At 34.3% G+C, this 21,105-nt stretch overlaps 1 protein-coding gene across 8 annotated transcripts in view; it reads right to left on the reverse strand.

The window, feature by feature from the left end:
- The window catches only part of LOC104222128 (uncharacterized), a 43,190-nt gene extending 40,809 nt beyond the window's left edge, over positions 1–2,381 (reverse strand). For all 8 annotated transcript variants that reach the window (XM_070163171.1, XM_070163169.1, XM_070163168.1 and 5 more), the window contains exon 1: positions 1,455–2,381. The gene's annotated coding sequence lies outside the window, so the exon portion shown is untranslated. The remainder of the gene's footprint in view (positions 1–1,454) is intronic.
- Between the last annotated feature and the right edge of the window lie 18,724 nt (positions 2,382–21,105).

Genomic DNA, 21,105 nt, shown 5'->3' on the forward strand with positions numbered 1-21,105 from the left:
GCAAAATTGAATAATTTGGTTGGGAACGGATGCTTTCTATTAGCTTTGTCACACCTCCTTTTTACCTACACCTCGTAAGGGGTATAAGGGGAGTTTTTTCTAATTTAAGTGACATTATTCGAAATGGAATTGTTTTATATTAAATCAGAGTCGCCACTTGGGATAATTTATGGTGTCCCAAGTCACCGGTTTAAAATCCCGAATCGAGGAAGCAGACTCTATTTACGGTCTGCGAACACAGAAATCCGGGTAAGGAATTCTGTTAACCCGATAGAAGGTGTTAGGCATTCCCGGGTTCCGTGGTTTTAGCACGGTCGCTTTGATCATACTTGGCTTAATCAAATTGTTTAATTACTCGATTTTAGAACCTATGTGCATTAGCCGCTTTTAATTAGGAAGTTATCTTAAAAGGAGTCACGCGTACGTGTACCCATTTTGTTTGGCGCGTCAAGAATCATGTCACGCGTACGTGTCCATAATTAATCACGCTTTATTGACATTAAGAAAGTTTTGTTGAAGTTGTGCGAACGCATACCCCGATTTATTTTTAGAAAAAATCATAATTATGTTACGCGAACGTATACATAATCACGATGATAGATTAAGTCGTGCCTAAAGCATTCTAATGGTGTCCATTATTCTTCGTAAACTTTGAGATTATTGGGAGGTCATCGATTATGGAGTACAATATTGGAGGAGCGTGATTTGCAAATTGCTTACACCAACTTCTGGATGAAATTCTTGCTAAAAAGAAAGACTCGGCTACTTCTGAAAAGCTTGGCATTCTAGCAATAAAAGAAAACGGGCCAGCTAGATGTTCTTATTAAGATTGGGCTACCTATAGCTTTTATTAATTGGCCTGATATGGTTCAAGCTTAATTGAGTCAAAAAATGAAAAACAAATCTCAAACCCACATTGATGTATTTTTAAAAAAAAAAATACAAAACACATCTGCCAAAGCTTCATTTTCTAAGTCTAACTAAAACTCAACTCCACAGATTGTATAGCAAGCTTAGACCAATATTATTTAACATGTAAATTCACAAGTACTCTAATTAAACAAGAATCCAATAAGGAAAAAAAACTATGTAGCTAATAAATGAAAACCAAGCACACATCAAGATAACTCATCATTGGTTATTAGCCATAATGGCCCAATATTATTATCTTACTATCTTCCAAAGGGCATGTTAATGCTAAATTAATTGATTGTCAAATTTTCCAGTCAACTCAAATTACCAAAGTAAGAAAAAGAGCCCAATATCCATCATTAAAGCCAATAAAAGATTAACAATAACAGTTGAAGTAAAATTCCATGAGCATCTTGTTGATTCATCCAAATATGCATTTGAAAGCTTAAACAAGTAGAAGCTATCCATTAACTAGACAAAAAATCACAGCGCAACATATGGTACTCAGTGGATTTAATAAGCATTATGTAATTGAAATGTACCTTTGATAATTTCCTTTCCAGAATTGACTCAAACCTTCGGCAATGTACAAAATGAGGAGGAAATTGACAACCCGACAAACGGCCAGAAACGAAAACGCGAACAGGACCTTAGCTGGACTCGAACGGACCTTCAGAAGATTTCACTTGATCTACTCCATTTTTGGTTAAGATCTGCAGGGCTTCGTGGAGAAAAAGTCGTTGGTTTCAGGTGGGATTTTGAGGAGTTTCATGGTTGTGTTTTTTAATCATTTTCGCAGCTGATTTGCTGATTTCGAAGGGCTATCTTCAACTGATTTGAGCAGATTTTCAGCTACCATTTTGGGGCTTTTTTTCACCAGCTTTACAACTAGTTTTGCTGCATTTTTTGGCAGATTTTAGCTGCGTTTTTTGCTGTTTTGGAGGCTATTTTTTGTGATTTTTGCAGCTAAAAAGCTATTGTTTTTTTACTTCAAAGAGGCAGCTAACAATGGTGCTCTACATGTTGTTTTTGCTGGAGATTTTAACTAATGTTCATGGAGTTTTCAGGTTACTTTCTTGGCTAAAAATGGAGTTTAGTGGTGGTTTGGAGGTGGTGAGCAACTGAGAATTTTGTGAAGAAGAAGGGGTTTGTTTGGGAGGAAGAAGATCAGCAGCAGCTGCTCGCATGAGGCAGCTGCGTTTTTTCTTTTTATGATGCTGCTGCCCACTGTTTTTTTTTCTTCTTTTCTTGTTTTTCTTTATGTCCCCCGCCTTTTAGGCGTTAGGTCTAGGGTCCTTTTATAGTCTAAGTCTAGGATTTTAGGGGTATTGGGCTTGGGTTATTATGGGCTAGGTCCGAAAATTAGGCCTAAAAATGGGTTGTTCGAGCCCAAGTTTTATTCTTTCCCCGCGAACGAGATTAAAATACGACCTCATTTATTAATTAGTCCTACTTAAGTAAAATAACTATTAAAATAAGACTGACCGTTAAAACAAAACTATTTTTAGTATTTTCAAAATATCATACTAAAAGATAAAAAATAAATACAAAAAAAATAGAAAAATCATTAAGATAACATTCCTAGAATTGCTTTTGTATTTTTGAATTTAGTAGACAAATTAAAAGTAATTAGATAAAAATATTAACTAGCTAAATAAGAGAAAATATTTTTTGTAATTTTTATTTTTTTGTGATAAAATAAAGCAAATAGAGTCAAAATTAGTTGAAATAACTATATTAAACCTAAATAAAAAATTTGCATGCTAAAGTGGGTGAAATTTCAGGGAGGTTCAAAAATCACATGTCTACAGCTGCCCCTCTTTGACTGGAAATACGAAGTATTTTCAGACAAAGAACGACTAGACAGGTTTTGACCCGACCCTTATTTAGATAGACCAAAACTAAGAGAAAGGAAGAGAATGCGACCGAGCCCTGGTATCTGAGCTGCCTACATATCCTTAGCTATAAAGGAATCAGATCACGTGTAGTTCATAAGTAAATGAGGTGATGGAGTACCGAGGTGGAGAGTCGATCAAGGTGTCGTTCCGCTGAGGTTCCTGTCTGTGGTCCTGTTATTACACCAAAAATCAAAAAAAAAAAAAAACTAACTAAGTCTGTCAACTATGAGTTATAAGATTCCTATCTATAAGTCTTCTGAAGCTTGATCTGGAGTCTTGAATGGTTCTTCATGCACACTTTAGATTTGAACCTTGGCGCTTGTTAGTTGCAGGTGCTAGCTCGTTCTTCTTTAGTTTTTTGGATCAAGATCGGACATGCAGTGCTTGTGACCTCAGTCATGTCTTGAGCAATCCGCCTCTTGTTTCAGCTTCTGCATTTTTGGATTCACTCCCTTTTTCCCTTTTTCTTTTATTATTTTTTTTTGTTTTGTTTTTTTTTTAATTCGGGACTGAGGTTACTTCCATTGATCATCTCGTCTGTTGACTCGCCTTCTTGCCTCAAGCTTCTGCTAATTCTAACTTGAACTGTTTTCCTTTGAAACTTGAACTGCTTTCCCTTGAAACTCAAATTGTTTTCCCTTGTTCTCCAGGTGGGCGCCTGATTGCTGAAACTTGAACTGTCTTCCTTTGAAACTTACACTGGTTTCCTCAAAACTTGAACTGTTTTTTCTTGTTCTCCAGGTGGGCACCTGATTCTACAACAAAACAGACAAAACAAAAGAAATTTTTCTGCCCCAGTTTACACTAGGAAGATTTGTGAGTTGTTAACAAAACTATAAATCACCTACGCTGCTGATGGAGGATGCAATGATGAGAGTAAAATTAATGACTCGACTAGGACGTGTGTCTCCTATGCGTGATTGAACTTGCGGAAAACTATAAACTAAGCTTGACTAAAGTAAAGACTGACTCTATTCTCCAGGCGGGACCCTTGATTTCAAGAAAACTAAAAATTGACCCTTTTTTTCAAATCCAGACTTCCCTTTTTTTTCGAATTCAGTCTTCCTTTTTTTTAATTATTATCCTAGGATAAAATTCATCGGACTAGGTTTTCTATCTTAGGAGAAAAATTCATCAGACTAAGATTTTGATCCTAGAAGAAAAGTTCATCAGATTAGGTCTCTTTTTGGTATCTTAGGAGAAAGATTCATCAGACTAAGATTTTGATCCTAGGAGAAAATTCATCAGACTAGGTCACTTTTTTTGGTATCTTAGGAGAAAGATTCATCAGACTAAGATTTTGATCCTAGGAGAAAGTTCATCATACTAGGTCTTCTATCTTAGGAGAAAGATTCATCGGACTAAGATTTTTATCCTAGGAGAAAGTTCATCAGACTAGGTCTTCTATCTTAGGAGAAGGATTTATCAGACTAAGATTTTTATCCTAGGAGAAAGTTCATCAGACTAGGTCTTCTATCTTAGGAGAAAAATTCATCAGACTAAGATTTTGATCCTAGGAGAAAGTTCATCAGACTAGGTCTTACCTTAGGACAAAATTCATCCGACTAAGATTTCGATTGGGAGGAAAATCCATCAGACTAGGACTTTTTATCCTAGGAGGAAAAATGTACAGATCAATGGCAAGATTTTATGCACAATAGCAAGACAAATAAAGGCAAATATTTGAGAAACTTTCCTTTGTTGGCTCTTCTCGTCTTTTCTTTTTCTTCTTTCTTTTTTTTTTTTGTTGTTTTTTTTCTTTTTTCATTTTTTTCTCTTTTTGAATTACTTTCCTTGCACCGCTTTGTTCCTGTTTCAAACAAAGAAAAATTTGTCAGTTTTGAAAATGGTAGTCGGTTTGTGGCCCTGAGTCTTGGGCAGCTTGGCTTCTACTTAATCAGCTTGAGTCGGCTTCAAGAGACTTTTGCTCTGCATCAACCCTAATTGTTTCACACCTAGTATCATTTGTACTTGTGGCTCAATCAGCCCTATCCCAACTGGAGATTTTTGCTTAGGTGACCTTTTCTGATATCTTGAATGACTTCTTGCTTTTTGAGCAATTTGTGTGTCAGAGAGAATTACCAGTCATCTTTGCTTACGTCAAGTAGGCTGACAAGAGTCTTTTTTGGGGGAACCTTTGTATGAATCCTCAAGGCTCATTGACAGTAACAACTGAGTGTGTTGGCCAAATTTACTTTGTGCAACTGAAAAGCTGGTAGCAGATTTTGAAATTTTTTCTTGCTTGTTTTGACAAGGACTGACTCAGAGTGGAGGACACAAGTGATGCAAAGAACTAATGTTAACAAGAAATGTCTCTGTCGGGAAGGATAGAAGGAAGGGTTTTTTTTCTTTTTTTTTCTTTTTTTTCAATAACTAGCCTTAATGATCATGACATGCATTTTGAACTTAATGGCCGATCTATCAAACTAATTCAATCTTCCATTTTACCATTCTTACGACCTTTGAAGTTGGGCTTGTCGTGTCAATTTTTGCATCAGCTTCACAACTCACTACTGACTAGCGATGCCCCGAGGGGTTTTCACCAACAAGTCTCTCTCATTTATTCATCTCTACTTACCGTCGCCTTATTGTGCCCGTGAGGGTTTTCACTAGTAAGACTCTCTCATTTTTCTTTTTCTTTTTCTTTTTCTTTTTCTTACTTTTTTGAGCAACTTGACAGTGTTCTATGTCGTGTGACAACCATTGCTCATTGCATGCTTCTCTTGGCATTCTTAAAGGCATATTGGGAGGTCTTTATTTGAAAGAATTTTGGATAGGGTTGGAAAGAAGGGTCGGCATGAAGGCTCAAAATGGACTCAAAATGAGGGGTTGTGGACTTACAACTCTTGGAATCGACTTTTTCAAAAGTGAAATAAACTCTCTGCCCCAGTTTCAGCTATTGGGGATTTTTTGGATTTTTTTTTTTTGAATTCTTATTTGGTTGGACCGAACCGTGAGGCTGCCTATGTATCCTTATTTTTTAAGGAATCGGGTCGAACGTAGTTCAAACATCTGACCTAAATTAGTTTTCATCTCTCTTTCTGTTTTTTTTTCTTTTCTTTTCTTTTCTTTTCTCTTTTTTTTCCTTTTCTTTTTCTTCTTTTTTTTTGTTTGCCACAGCTTCTATTTTTGAGGGCATGGACCTTTGACAATTCTTTTCTTCTTTTTTTTCACTTGAACTTTCTAAAAGCTGCCCCAGTTTGTACTCTTGGGGCATGGACTTTTCTTTGCTTTTTCTTTTTTTCATTTTTTTTGACTCTTGACTCTAAACTTGATTCCAAAAGAGGGTGGTCAAAGAAAATAACACATGTTCAAAAGGGGTAACAAAGGGTATAAAGTGTTTGGATAGCAGAAAAAGGGCCTCCCAACCTTGAGAACACCAATTATAGTATCTTTTCGCAATCACAGCATTGACGAACATGTCTGTCTTCTTGGTGTGTCGTGGTCACAAGACACTTTCCATCCCTTAATGGCAAACTTACCAACAAACTTCAATTGATTAAACATCCTCAAGCCCGATCTTCACCATGATTTGAAGGTGAATTTTACTCGACCTCAATTCCAAAGTATCTCAACTCTTTATTCATTCTCAAAAGTATTTTTTTTTCAATTATCCAATTCCATATTAAATCAGTTTCTAAGATCTTGACAAAATTTCCGCATGCATGTCATGTCATTAGAACTAGCGAAAAAAGAACTAGGAACAAAATGACACAAAAGGACAAACTGTGTTTTATTGAGTAAATGATGAAAGGATTTGACAACAAGACAAACAACCCAAGATCCGAGTTACAACCCTAAAATAACCCGAATAATGAAAATAGCAACAGAACAAACGGACAAGACTCACACAGACAAAATGGAGGGATAGAAGGGTTTGACTCAATAAAACAAATAAAATCTGGATCACAACCCTGAAATAACCCAGATAATAGAAAAAACATCAAAACAAGCTACCAAGATTCCTTCCTAGTGAAGAGGGAATGACTTTTCAATTACTAGGCTTGACATTTAGCCACAAATTTGCTCATCAGAATCAGCAAAGCCTTCTCCAATTTCAACATCATTAACTTCAGTTAGCAAGCTCCTGAGAGAATTCTCAAACTCCATGTCACCAGGCATCATCCCCACAAAGCGTGCATCATAATGTGCAGGTAAAGGATTCTGCGCGATATTCTGGGTGTCACTGTCTTGGATCACAATCAGATTTTCCTGGATCATCCTTTCTATTTCTCTTTTCAAATCCCGACAGCTTTCAATATTGTGCCCCTGGGCATTGGAATGGTATTCACACCTTTTAGAAGGGTCAAAGCTTCTCGCACGTGGGTCCACATGATTTGGAGGAATAGGTGCAATCATGTTATAATGCTTTAACTTCTCAAATAAGCTTGCATAGGACTCTCCTATTGGTATAAAATTATCTTTCAACCTTTGTTCCTCTTTATACCTTTGGCTTGGATGTGGGTTATAGGGCACCTGAAAGTTTTGTGGAGGCTGTTGGAGATTTCGTGATGCTCGTGCTCGCCTTCTGGGGTGTTTTGGTGGCTAGACAACATACTGAGGTGGAGCGACAGAGTATTGAGGGTTCTGAGGAGGATAATACTGCTCAGGGGAGTCATGGAAAACTTGATGAGGCTACTCATACCTTCGAGATGTTCTCCTAGGACCTCTTCTCGGCCCTAATGTCATCATGATTTCTTCAACCTTCTCATTTGTGTCGCTAAAATTATCAGATTCAACCCGGACATCCTGAGTTGCGGCTTTAAAAACTGCTTGACTTATAATTTTGCCTGTCTTAAGACCATTTCTCCCATTTCGATTGCTTTCGAGAAGGATTTGCCAACTGCGGACATCATGTTTTAAAAGTAATCTGGCTCTTGCGCTTGAAGGAAGACAGTGATTAGCTCGTGGTCATCCATGGGTGGCTTAACTCGAGCTGCTTGCTCTCTCCATTTAATGGCATATTCCCTGAAACTTTCACTTGGTTTCTTCTTTAGGTTTGAAAGGGAAATGCGGTCTGGGGCAATGTCGATGTTGTATTGGAACTGATTGACAAAGGCTTGTGCCATGTCATTCCAAACGTACCAGCGAGATGTGTCTTCATCCAAAAATCATTCGGATGCTACTCCCGTAAGGCTTTCCCCAAAATAGGCCATCAGCAATTCTTCGTTTCCTCCCGCACCTCTCAGTTGATTGCAATACCTTTTCAGGTGGGCTATGGGGTCTCCATGTCTATCATACTTTTCAAATTTGGGAGTCTTGAAACCAGGCAGCAAGTGGACATCGGGGAATATGCATAGATCTTTGAAGGCAACACTCTTTTGACCTGCCAACCCTTGCATGTTTTTCAACCGTTGTTCTAAGCTTTTCACTCTTTGGGTCATTTCTTCCTGCACCATCTTTCGGGCAGGCTTCTCAATATTTGCAGGAAGATCAAACGAGTACGAGTGGTACTCAGGAGAGTGGTACTACTCTTGTTGTGTAGAAAATTGTGACTCATGACAAGGCTGTCCTTGGCCACTGGCCCATGCTTGACACATTTCGGTCATTTGCTGTTTCAGTATTCTATTTTTCTCAAACACAATAGACTCTTGTTGAACCCTTTGACTCTGAGTCTCTTGAGCACTTGTAACAGCTTCGATGTTAGTTATCATTTTTCTTTGAATCTTGTATTTCCAGCTTACCACAAACCGACCACCTCAAATTTTTTCACAATTCAAAACAAAACATGTTAGAATGGACTCAATCGTCCTTATTATTATCAATATTTTTAATTTTATTTTTCATTTTTTTTCTTCTTTTTCTTTTCTATGGTTGATCGAACCTGATGTGGGCTACCTACGTATCATGTGGGAACATGAATCAGATCTTGTGTAGTTCGGGAAGATTAAGAATAAAGTAAATAGACTAACTTTTTTTTTATTTTCGAAGAAAGACTTATAAAGAAGAAAGAAAATATTTTTTGGATTTCGATTTGTTGTTTTTTTTTCGAATTTCGAAAGAAAAACTTCTAAAGAAGAAAGAAAATATTTTTGAATTTTTGGACTTTTATTTTGAATTTATGAAAGAAATACTTCTAAAGAAAAAAGAAAATATTTGTGAATTTCGAATTTTCTTTTAAATTTTCGAAAGGAGAATGAAAATATTTTTGGATTTTTTTATTTTTAAAATTTTTGAAAGAAAAACTTCTAAAGAAGAAAGAAAAATATTTATTTTTTTGGATTTTTGATTTTTTTTTTTTGAATCTTTGGGGAAAAAACTTCTAAAAATAAGGTAGAAAATATTTTGATTTTAAAAAATTTTATTCGGGATTTTCTAAAGAAAGACTTCTAAAGAAGGAATTAAAGATTTGTTTTTTGGATTTTTGAAAATTGGGGCCGGAACCGATGAGGTTTGCCTACGTATCTCACATCCGGTGAGAATCAAACCCGCGTAGTTCTGCCCCTGTTTTGACGAAACAGGAAAACATGACACTTGAAAATTTTGGCTCATATTGAAATGACCTTTTTTGCAGAATTTTGGCAGATTTTCAGAATTTTCTCAATACCTACCTCTCACTCTTTGATTTTCTATTTTTTTTCTCTTTTTTTTTCTTTTTTGATTTTCTTTCCCTATTCTAGAAGCTGGTCAACATGCAAGCCGAAACAAACAGATGCGCAAGTAGCACGTAAGATGCATCAGGATGGTCTTTTAATTTGGGTAAACCTGTCCTAGACAGACCCAACCCCTGTGTTGAGTTCCCAAAGTCAAATGCACGTGATACAAACAAGCGTTCCTACTAGGGATCCGGCATGAGGCTGCGTTATTCTAGGTTTAAAACCTGGGTGTATTGTTCTAGACCTGGCTTACCCGAGCGGACAATTGGGGCCGAAGAGGGGGCAAAGTACTGGGAGCACTAAAGTCTACCCGGCCTTGTTGCTGGTCCAGCCTCGATCTATTTGGTATAATTTCTACAGAAAAAGCGGGTCACGCGAACGTGTGCACCATTTTCAGAAGACTCAGAGGGGTGGCGTAAGAAGACATTAAATACAGTTCAAGTAATATCAAAGCGGTAAATGACAATTAGCACATTAAGTCCACAAAATACAGTAATATCAACAATAAAGCCAAATAAAAATCGCATTAATAAGCTCGAATTCTTAAACCCTGAACCAGAAGTTCTGGGTTCTTATCCCCAGCAGAGTTGTCAGAACTGTCACATCTCCTTTTTACCTATACCCCGTAAGGGGTATAAGGGGAGTTTTTTTCAATTTAAGTGACATTATTCGAAATGGGATTGTTTTATATTAAAAGGAGTCACGCGTACGTGTACCCATTTTGTTTGGCGCGTCAAGAATCATAATCACGCTTTATTGATATTAAGAAAGTTTTGTTTAAGTGCGCGGACGCATACCCCGATTTATTTTTAGAAAAAATCATAATTATGTTACGCGAACGTATACGTAATCACGATGATAGATTAAGTCGTGCCTAAAGCATTCTAATGGTGTCCATTATTCTTCGTAAACTTTGAGATTATTGGGAGGTCATCGATTATGGAGTACAATATTGGAGGAGCGTGATTTGCAAATTGCTTACACCAACTTCTGGATGAAATTCTTGCTAAAAAGAAAGACTCGGCTACTTCTGAAAAGCTTGGCATTCTATCAATAAAAGAAAACAGGCCAGCTAGATGTTCTTATTAAGATTGGGCTACTTATAGCTTTTATTAATTGGGCCTGATATGGTTCAAGCTTAATTGAGTCAAAAACTGGAAAAAAAAAAAATCTCAAACCCACTTTGATGTTTTTTTTAAAAAAAAAAAAAATTACAAAACACATCTACCAAAGCTTCATTTTTAAGTCTAACTAAAACCCAACTCCACAGATTGTATAGCAAGCTTAGACTAATATTATTTAACATGTAAATTCACAAGTACTCTAATTAAACAAGAATCCAATAAGGAAAAAAAAAACTATGTAGCTAATAAATGAAAACCAAGCACACAGCAAGATAACCCATCATTGGTTATTAGCCATAATGGCCCAATTTAATTATCTTACTATCTTTCAAAGGGCATGTTAATGCTAAATTAATTGATTGTCAAATTTTCCGGTCAATTCAAATTACCAAAGTAAGAAAAAGAGCCCAATATCCATCATTAAAGCCAATAAAAGATTAATAATAACAGTTGAAGTAAAATTCCATGAGCATCTTGTTGATTCATCCAAATATGCATTTGAAAGCTTAAACAAGTAGAAGTTATCCATTACCTAGACAAAAAATCACAGCGCAACATATGGTACTCAGTGGATTTAATAAGCATTATATAATTGAAATGTACCTTTGATAATTTCCTTTCCAGAATTGACTCAAACCTTCGGCAATGTACAAAATAAGGAGGAAATCGACAACCCGACAAACGGCCAGAAACGAAAACGCGAACAGGACCTTAGCCGGACTCGAACGGACCTTCAGAAGATTTCACTTGATCTACTCCATTTTTGGTTAAGATCTGCAAGGCTTCGTGGAGAAAAAATCGTTGGTTTCAGGTGGGATTTTGAGGAGTTTTATGGTTGTGTTTTTTAATCATTTTCGCAGCTGATTTGCTGATTTCGAAGGGCTATCTTCAACTGATTTGAGCAGATTTTCAGCTACCATTTTGGGGCTTTTTTTCACCAGCTTTACAACTAGTTTTGCTGCATTTTTTGGCAGATTTTAGCTGCGTTTTTTGCTGTTTTGGAGGCTATTTTTTGTGATTTTTGCAGCTAAAAAGCTATTGGTTTTTTACTTTAAAGAGGCAGCTAACAATGGTGCTCTACATGTTGTTTTTGCTGGAGATTTTAGCTAATGTTCATGGAGTTTTCAGGTTACTTTCTTGGCTAAAAATGGAGTTTAGTGGTGGTTTGGAGGTGGTGAGCAACTGAGAATTTTGTGAAGAAGAAGGGGTTTGTTTGGGAGGAAGAAGATCGGCAGCTGCGTTTTTCTTTTTATGATGCTGCTGCCCACTGTTTTTTTTTTCTTCTTTTCTTGTTTTTCTCTATGTCCCCCGCCTTTTAGGCGTTAGGTCTAGGGTCCTTTTATAGTCTAAGTCTAGGATTTTAGGGGTATTGGGCTTGGGTTATTATGGGCTAGGTCCGAAAATTAGGCCTAAAAATGGGTTGTTCGAGCCCAAGTTTTATTCTTTCCCCGCGAACGAGATTAAAATACGACCTCATTTATTAATTAGTCCTACTTAAGTAAAATAACTGTTAAAATAAGACTGACCGTTAAAACAAAACTATTTTTAGTATTTTCAAAATATCATACTAAAAGATAAAAGATAAATATAAAAAAAAATAGAAAAATCATTAAGATAACATTCTTAGAATTGCTTTTGTATTTTTGAATTTAGTAGACAAATTAAAAGTAACTAGATAAAAATATTAACTAGCTAAATAAGAGAAAATATTTTTTGTAATTTTTATTTTTTTGTGATAAAATAAAGCAAATAGAGTCAAAACTAGTTGAAATAACTATATTAAGCCTACATAAAATATTTGCATGCTAAAGTGGGTGAAATTTCGGGGAGGGTCAAAAATCACATGTCTACAGCTTACCTAGTAAAGCCAGAATAGTTAGCCAGAGTAATTAGACGTTAATTCCAGAAACCTGCAAACAGTGTACATCGATCATTAAAACAAAATAGGCAAACCACATTTTTCGCTGAAAATCCATTGTCCGAAAATTCATAAAATCCATCAAGTTAATGTCACTCCACTCAGAGCTAAAAGCCAATGATCATCTGAACTATAAAAATTACTCATTTCAATAATTTAAGATGAGTTTGGTGGAAATCACCATGTAAATGAATTTCTCCAATATAAAGTAGTTAAAAAGGTTCCAACGGGTATTTAGTGCTAAATTTTTGCTCCGTTTTCCTTTATTGTATACTTCTAAATTATCACCAACTATAATATCATGTCTTCTGAAATTCCTTTCTTTAAATTTCTTTCAGGAACAACTTAAAGAAAAAGTAAGAAGATTCAAGAGAGGACAAAACTTCGGATGATCTAAGGTAAGTGAGACTTGTCAAGGATTTGTACCAACTAAACTTGTGGGCAAATTTGAAGAAGCAAAACAAATTACAGAAAGATGAAAATAGACCAATATAAAGTAGTAAAATTTAAATAATTATGAAAATTTGAAAAGCAAACTCATTTGCTGCACAGGTAAGTTGGAACAACAGTCCAAATACATTGTATCACCTAATCAAAGGCTCCTACAAATGATTTTATCATTTTTCTTTTGCAATTTTAGTCTTTCTCCATATTTTTTATCTTCATTTTTTCTCCTCCAAGATTTTTATTTTTAGTAGTTCAACGTAATTTCTTGCTAATTTTTAGTTCAAAAATTTAAAGAATGTCTAAATGCTTCGCCTCAAATTTGATCAGTACACCCCGCTGCAAGAAAAAAGTCTAATTCGTTGAGTAATTTTCTCAGGCTAAAACAGAAACGGAGAAGCTACCACATAGAAAGAGAAGAGCACGAAGATAATGGAAATAGTAAAGGGTAAATTGATCTCACCTGGAAGTGATCAAAAGAGTAGAAGCAACAAAGCCAAAGAATAGAGCGAAACTAAACAACAGAGTGTAAACTGATTGAAAATTGTAGGGGAAGAAAAGTAATATCCGATATTGCCCACCATTTACCCAAAAGCAAAAACAGCAGATGGTGTTCTCTCAGGAGTGTGAGTCAGCAGACCAAGTAGAAGCAATTTGGTAAACCTGATCTTTAGGGATGAAACGGAATTCCAAAAGGTTACGTACTTAAGAGCTGAATATTTTCGATTTTTTTCGTTATTTGAAATCCACAAGGAAGGCTAGAAATAACTCTCTATTATAGATTAAGAAGAAATGACCAAGATACCCACATAGCACAAGCAGGCATGTTGACGGAGACCTGCTTAACTCTCTCTTATAGAATAAGAGAATATCAAGACCATCAAGTGTTAATCAAGGTACGATTGCTTAAATTGCGATAATATTTTGCTATTATTTTTTAGCCCATTAATTTTGAGGTCACATAATTACCAAATAATTTTAGGTGTTGGAAGATGAAAGAAGCATTTCAAGGAACTAACACGAGCTTGAAACTGTCGAGATTTCTCATGCTCCAAGATAAGCTAATTTATCCAAATATAAGAAACTCGGAATTAAAACTTTTCAACATAACAACTTGGCACAATCGTATTATTGGTTTGTGCTTGCAATAGGGGAAATGGAAAGAAACGACAGTTACAAAGTAGATGAAACATTGTAATAAAAATATTACATATAACAACGAAAGAAGCAGAAAGACATCAAAATCTTTCTAAAAGATGAAGCGGCAAAACATCAAAATTTGAGCTACTTTAAGGCACGAAGAATTGAAGGAAAGAACAGAAGAATAATGAAAAAGATTATTAAAGAAAAAATAATACTGCTTGATAGAAAAGAAATAAGAACCGATAATGGACAGATAGAGCAACTTGCGTTGCCATTTATTTGTTTTTTCTCTCTCTTTCTATCTGTAGTTTCTTCACTTTCTAATTTTCTTTTCTAATTTTTTTTTATTTCATGTTTTATTTATTTGGCTAAAAGAAAATTCTATTATTTAAAAAGTTTTACATTAATAAATAAAAGTTCAGGTACATATAAGTATGTATCTAATATATATCTGACTAAAAGAATCACGCATACAAACAAAACATATAATTAATGTGTGTCTGTTTGTGTGAAAAGTTTCCTTACGAACTCTTTTCCCTTTTTTAAAGAAAATTTGATAAAATGAGGTTTAGTCTAAGCTTATATTTTAAGAGAAAATTGTGTTTGTGATTTTAACTATATATGAATTATTTATATACACGTGATAAATAATAATTTTTTTATTGTGACTGAAAATATAAAAATATTATTTCTAAACTATTAATGTCTTTATAATTGCGCAAAACGCGATCAAATTTACAAGTATGTTGATAATTTAAAAATCTAGATACTTATCTCTTATGTTTGTCACGAAAGCTAAACTTCCAACTTGAGAAAATATCATCGTTCTTTCCAGATATTTTATCAAACAACTAGGTTGTAACATTGTCTTTGTTCCCCTCTCGTGGAGCATTTCTCAAAGTTGTTCCAATGAGCCCACAGAAATTGAAAGTTATTCACGGGTCTAACCCATGTAAAAGAATATTAAAAGAAACAACACTGTCCAGTTACACATCGACCAAACATCACAACAGAGAACTCTTTTTAAAGACAAGCTATAGGCTCGTACCACTGTATCCTTGAGTTCTAAGGAGACAGAAAACCAAGTCTGGTTGATGAGGCATGGCCATTTGATGAGAGCGTGATTAATTTAAGTCAATTAAGTTTTTTTACCTTTAGAAAAATCAGCATTGATCAGGACTATTTGCATGGCAGCTCAAGTTAATGGTCAGCACCACCAAGGCAGCAAGCAATGAACGATATATTATTTCACCTTTCCTTACACCAAATTCTTCTTACAATCAGTTCTCTTTTTTGGGATTTGAATATTCGTCCAGTTTTGATATAAGGACCACTTTGGTTTAAATTAAAGAATTTAAACTGTCCTTTGGTTCTATAAATTAATGATCATTATCATTCTAAATTAAATCAGAGAAGCAGAACAAGTTAGCTCTTAAAAATGGTTTATGTGCCATAATAAGCCTTTTAATTATCAATTATTGATTCAAATTAAACAAGAAAAATAGTTCAAATGAATCAGGTAAATATCAATATTGAAAGTTAGCTTCAACTAGCCCAGCGAAAAGGCAGTGGCCCAGCCCAAAATTATAATATATTAAATACTATAACTTTAATACATATTCAAATGTGTGGTCAATTATAGTTTGCCTATCATGCCTCATACACGTGATACAACTTTTATATTTCATACAAGTATACTGCTGTATATATATATATTGTATGTCATTTGTATATATTTTGTATAGCGTACGTTCTTCTTTCTCTTCGAGTTTCAATTATGGATGTTAACGGGCCGGGTTGAGCCGGTTTTAGACCAACCCAGAGCGGTATTAACCTGGACCGGTGGTAGGGGCCAGGTACGGCTGGGTTTGGGGGTTGGTCAGTATATATTTTCCTTACTGGTTAACCGGACTGGTCAAAACCGGTCAAGGAAAATAACTGTTGAACTGGTTAACGAGACCGGTCTAGACCGATTCAACAGCTATTTTCTGATTTTTTTTTTTTAAATTCATTTGACCTTTGGCAACATTCCAATTTGACCGTTGCCCAACGGATATTTAGCAAGAATAGCACTTTTTTGGGCAATTTTTTTTAAAAAAATACTTTTAGTAATTACTAATTTAGCCTTTTAAAAAATTATAAATACACTCCCTCCTCTTATTCATTTCTTCATTCATCTCTCATTTCTCAAATTCAAATTTTCAATTTAAGTTAAAACATGCCCCGTGCTTCCAGATTGCGAATAGGAAACACTTTGAGGTGGTAGAAGAAAATAAAGAAGTTCACAAAGTAAAGTGCACGAACTGTGGTCGAGTCTTAAATCTTCGTCGAAAGTGGGAGGGCACATGCTGTTTAAGGAGGCATATGAAGAGTTGTCTTGAGCGTCCTCTAAAAATTCATATTTAAGTTGATTTGAGACAATTTGTGTTATTTTAAAATTATTAGACGTATTTATGCTTAATGTTTTAGTTTGTTAGATTAATTTGAAGTATTATTATGCAATGAAAATTTAAAATGAAACTATGAAAGCCTTTGAATTTAACACTCCAAAAAATGGCCAAGAAGTTCATATTGATTATGAAGAACTTACTAAGACAATACAAAACCTTTGAAGTTCTGGATTTATAATTATATATTTAATAATTAAACTTTGAATTTACTCTTTTCGTTAATTTAGTTGTCGTTAAATGTAAACTTTAATTTGCAAGATTGAAATAAAAAAAGAACTTGCAAATTATAAGTGCAATTTTTTTTCCATCTTCATTTTATTCTATTATCTTAAATTCTTAATGAAATATTCAAATATAAGGATTTTAAAGCCTTTGCATCCTTTATTCAAACACTTTTTTTATAAGATTATTTTTTTGTTTTATATTTTTACTTTATATTAATAAATTACGATAATTATACAAAATATAAAAAAATAATAATAAACCCGGCCCGACCTCTTAGGCCCGGAATCGTTCTGGTTCAATATTTCACCGGATGGGCCATGACCCGTTAAACCCGGTTTGGAAGAAACCGATAACCGGCCCGGATTGGTAACCGGCCAGTCACTTTTTTAATCAATCCGAACCGGTCTGGACCACCCCTTTGACACCTTTAGTTTCAATCTGAAATTTTACTCGAAATCAACTCTAATGTTAACCAGTCTCCTTCAAAATTGAGATATAAACTCTAAAGGATATTCTCAATTGTTTGCAAGAACACTCAATCTAAATAAATCACAATTTCGTAAAGTTTGAATTTCGAATTCAAAGCTTCGAAATTTTTTAATGGTTGTCAATCAATTTTGCAGCTTTTTCATTATTTTTTAATTATTATTAAACAAATAGCAGATGATTGCAAAACACGGTAGCATCTTCAATTAATTAATGTGTATATATATGATTACAAATACATAAGCTCATCAATCTGGTAATTCATTAAAATATTTAAAATAATTGTATTATTGCGTGACAACTGAAGATTCAGAACTCAGTAGTATTTTTTATTATGATTTTAGAGGGAAAATGGAATTTTGAAGGGGAATATTTAAAATTTCATAGAGGGAAAAGGGTTAGATTAGAGCGGGAGGGGGAGAGGTTTAGAACGCGTGGGTTACACATTAAATGCCTATAATTAAGGGATCCTCTTCTGTTATGAATTTATATTCAAATTACGAATATAGATATGGTATGTAATTACGAAGGAACTTCTATAATGTAAAAATTCCTTTATTGAAAGTTACATTATTTTTATTCTATTAAATATTTTTTATTTAAATTATCTATACTTATACTTATATTTACTATATTAAAAGCACGAAAGCCCTTAACGAAATGTCGTTCGCTTTTTTTACCTTTTTTAAAATAAAGTTCGCATTAGACAAAATAGTTATTTGATTATTTCCCTAATATTTAATAGTCATTTAATTAAGTTTTCGTCCAACTCCATATTTAGTAGTATTATTAAATTTTTCTTTCTAATTTAGGAAGATCTTTTTTAGTTAATAAAAATTTGTTTAATTTACACACAATAGCAAGGTTTTAGGTTTTCTTCAGTTAATAAAATTTTAACTAATTCACATACTAGGAAATTTTTGATACTTTCAACTATATTTAAATTTAGGAGTAAAATTTCACACTTGGAAAGTTCTTAAATTTTGACTAATTCATGCACACGCTAGGAAAGTTTTGATATAAATTTTTGGCACCGAAATTTTTATAACTATATTAGATGAAGACGAGCTCTTTGAGAACTTATTAGAGTCTTTTCTCTAATAAAAGTTTTACACAATTTTATATACGCATGTAATTCTATAGAAGAAGTTAGAATTTCACTTTTTCATCATCATAAATTTGCCTTCTTCGAGTAACAACTACAAAATTAAGGGTTTCGGGTTCTCTTTCTTTGAGCAATTTTTTTTATTAGCAGTTGAATTTTGCATTCATGTATTTGTATTAGTAGTTGAATTTTGCATGCACGTATTTAAGCAATACATCTTATTTTGATGTTCTTGATTGTAACAAAAAAGAAAAAAAAAACTTGGTTGAATAGTATCCTTTTTGTATTAGACTGTATGCTTTAGCTTTTTGTCAAATTATTTCTTCTACTATTTTTTCGTGCTCTTATTGGACATTTTTCTCAGTTTTTAGCAACTTTTAATAGTTCTTATATTGGACAAAACTGTATTAAATTATTTTTATTAAAATTTTAAGATTTTGCAATTAACTAAAATTTTAGTCATAATTTTTTTATTATTTGAACTACGTAGGAAGTCCTAATACTTAATACTCTAAAATCAATTAAGATTTTTCCTTATGAAAATTTTAAAAATAATTTATTCATTGAAACTAAAATACACGTGCAACGCGCATATTCTAAAACTAGTACCTACGCTTACATTGTTACTATAATCTAATGGGATATAACTGATTATTGCTCTTTGTTTAGAAGAATTACTTGTTATTGCACGTTTTTTTTTAATTTAACTAACCAACTTTATTGATCATCAAGTATAATATTTTTGAATTACTATATCTTAGCATGACTCAGCTAGCTAATCACCGAGTGTTATTGTAAGTGTAAAAAATTTATACTTTATCACCGCACGAAACTTCAATTCCAATTTTTTGAGATTTATTTTACACGGCTCAATACTTCTTTGGACATGCAGTGATCCGATACATTAAAATATATATTAATAAAAAAAAAATAAAGATAGAAAAAAATTAGGAATACGAAGCTCTCTGGGCGCATGATTACTAACGTGCGCACACCATGGGTAATAAGGCTCGGATTCCATCTCAGAAGGTGTTGATGATGCAAACGGCTGTAATTGAGAAGGATTAGCATAATTGAATATGAGGTTAGCCAATTTAAGGATGTAATTGAAGAAGAAAAGGAAATCCCCAATTTTCCAGTATCGACGGAATGGGCTCGAATTGTGCAATCTCCGATGAGTGTCGCAAACTCTCATAGGCAGAAGAGGTGGAGGCAGCAGAAGTACCGGTGAAATGACCATCGATTTGGGGTAATTTCAATGTTACCAAAATTTCCAACGCCGAGTTTAAATTGGAGTATTTTCAATCGGAAGTACACGGAGAAACGAGTGTTTGTGCTATTGAGGTGGATGATATCAGCTAAGAGAGAGATTATTGGAGTACTGCGATAGTTTGCTATGTGCTTGGAGCACTGATAAGTGTGAAATTTAATCACTTGTTAGTATCTTCTTGCTATAATTTTTCATCCGAAAATACTAATTTTATTCCCAATTCTAATAGTTGAATGTAGGTGTGCTGAAAAGGAATCAAGGCATTGGAGGAAGAATGACACAGAAAGAAGGAAATCCTAAGCATTTAAGTGAAGAGGAGAAGGACAGTGGAAAGTGCATTCAAGAACTTTTAGCAAAAGTGCAGTCTGCAGAAGAAAATGTGTGATTGCACTCCGATCAACAAAATGGTTCGCACCGATGAAATAAATTATTAGAGAATGAGCAGTTAGCTAATTCTGAACCCTCCTCAAATGTGCTCCACATAACTAAAAATACTGCCAGAAAACCTTATGTGCGGCCGCAATTCCTGAAGTGCGACGGCGGAACTCCACTCGCTGACAGCACAAGCAAAGTCAACCTAGCATAGTCTGGACTGCAAAACTCAGTTAGCAGTTGCAAACCCTCCTGAAGGGCATTTTTGATAGAAATTTCATGAGTCCAATAAATGGAACTTTATAGCTTTTTAGGGCATCTTTTCACTGTAAGGAGTTAAGAATTAGTTACTTTTAGCTATTTTGAGCAAGTTTGAGTGACAACTGGAGAAGATCTTTTACTCTTTCTTTTATTTCTAGTTTTATGTCTTTAATTTTATCTTGTTTTTATCTTTATATGTCTATTATATGAGTAGCTAGATTTTTATCTAGGGTTGTAATCTAACTCTAGTATGTGAATCTTATGGGTTATTAATGTTATGCTTGTTATGATTCGGTTAAGTTTTATTTAGCCATGTTTATGCTTTGAAATTGAAATTAGTGGTTGCAAATATTGATTTATGCCTTTTTGACCTTGTTCTTACATGAGAAAGAAGAACTAAGTCTAGGAAAACTTGGCTAACAAGAAATTAAACTAGTTAAGGGACTGATTGGCTTAATTAACTGATTTGGACTAGAGATAGCGATATTCCTACTTGGGCTTATAATCAAATGCACTTATATCTGCCTATTCAGACTTGGGGAAGCTAAATTGGGAATAATCACTCTTAATCGAGAGGTATTGAGTGAGCACTTGAGATTTGAGAGTCATAACAACGTCAATCGAACAAGCCAACATATTTGACTATACACATTAAATTTACACCTAGGTTTGGACTACAACTCTAGGATTTTCTCGATTTGTTGCAAATTTTTTGAAGCGCACCAACATCTTCCGCTATGCTGATAGCTTACTTGGAGGGCTCTCGACCTGTCTATCGGGACCTGCGGGCATGAAACGCAGCATCCCCAGGCAAAAGAGACGTTAGTACGAATAAAGTACCGAGTATGTAAGCCACATAAATAAGTCATAACAGACATAGAAGAAATATAGAGTAAATGAC

The sequence above is a fragment of the Nicotiana sylvestris genome, chromosome 12 (assembly GCF_000393655.2).
Source record: "Nicotiana sylvestris chromosome 12, ASM39365v2, whole genome shotgun sequence".
Taxonomy (NCBI): Eukaryota; Viridiplantae; Streptophyta; class Magnoliopsida; order Solanales; family Solanaceae; genus Nicotiana; species Nicotiana sylvestris.